The sequence below is a fragment of the Lactuca virosa genome, chromosome 4 (genome assembly GCF_052849685.1).
Source record: "Lactuca virosa cultivar CGN04683 chromosome 4, Lactuca_virosa_CGN04683_v6, whole genome shotgun sequence".
Lineage (NCBI taxonomy): Eukaryota > Viridiplantae > Streptophyta > Magnoliopsida > Asterales > Asteraceae > Lactuca > Lactuca virosa.
In genome coordinates this window covers 222,676,318-222,677,561 of record NC_136429.1, presented here as the reverse complement: position 1 = coordinate 222,677,561, position 1,244 = coordinate 222,676,318, and positions in this window count along the sequence as shown.

Genomic DNA, 1,244 nt, shown 5'->3' with positions numbered 1-1,244 from the left:
AATCATATTATTCGGGAAGTAAAACATGCAAAACAAAACACAAGAATAAACAATTGACAAAAGGAAGTAAAAAAACTCATAAATAATTCTACATTATTTAATTACCAAAAATCAATTACATTTATTTTGTTACAAGTTTCAAACTAACTATCTAACTACTAAAAAGTAATCATCTCTCAGACCAATGCTCCTAGCATGCTGACTGTGCTTGACCCTACTCAGAGCATTCGTCAAAGGATCTGCAAGATTTTCTTCTGATGATACCCTCCTCACGATGAGGTGACCTTATTCTACCATATGTTTGATTTGATGGTACTTTCTGTCGATATGTCTAGACTTTCCATGATCATTTGGTTCCTTAGTTAAGGAAACCGCTCCTTCATTATCGCAGAAAAGTTGCATTGGCTCTTGAATGGTTGGGACAACTCCAAGATCTCTGATGAAGTTCTTCAACCACGCTGCTTCTTTTGATGCTTCTCTTGCAGCTATGTACTGTGATTCACTCTGATGGGTTTTGAGCTCTACATCATTCCTATGGTGTACATGCAAGCCCTAAAGCTTTGGATCTAGTTTGTCTAATGAACATGCAATAATCATCCAAATCCATAAACCCTAGATCTAGCATGCAATAATCGATATTATCATAATATAGGGTTTATATCTTACCTTTGATTGTTTACAATCTATTCCTTCTTGTAATTGGCTTCTGAAATCTTAGTGTCACAAGTGTCACACCTCTAATGGCTCACAAACACCAAGAGCAAGAGGATGACTTAGGAGAGGAGAAGTAGACACCAAAAACGTCCAAGAAACTCCAAGGAATGCTTAGCCACGTTTTTGGGTGCCCTAGGGGTCTTTATATAGTGAGGCTATTAGGGTTTTGAACTAGGAAACCCTAATCTGACTGCTTAGGCCCTAAGCAGCCCATGGACTCCCTCCTTAGAGGCCTTGGACGAATTCTTATGGGTTTCCCCATAGATTTCGTCCACTCCAACCTCTATGGAGTCCATTAGCCCAATATCCAACTATCACACAATTGACAGTTCTAGTCCCCATTATTTAATTAATGTCTTTTAGCCACAAAATTAATTCTTATTAATTCTTGACTAATATTAATTAAACAATACGATTTCTCTTTTAATATATTATTCATATAATATATTAATAAATCATAATTAATCTCTTTCTCCACAAATCATCCTATCAAGTTGCTTTGGTGAAGGCAACCCAAAAGGACCATGCTC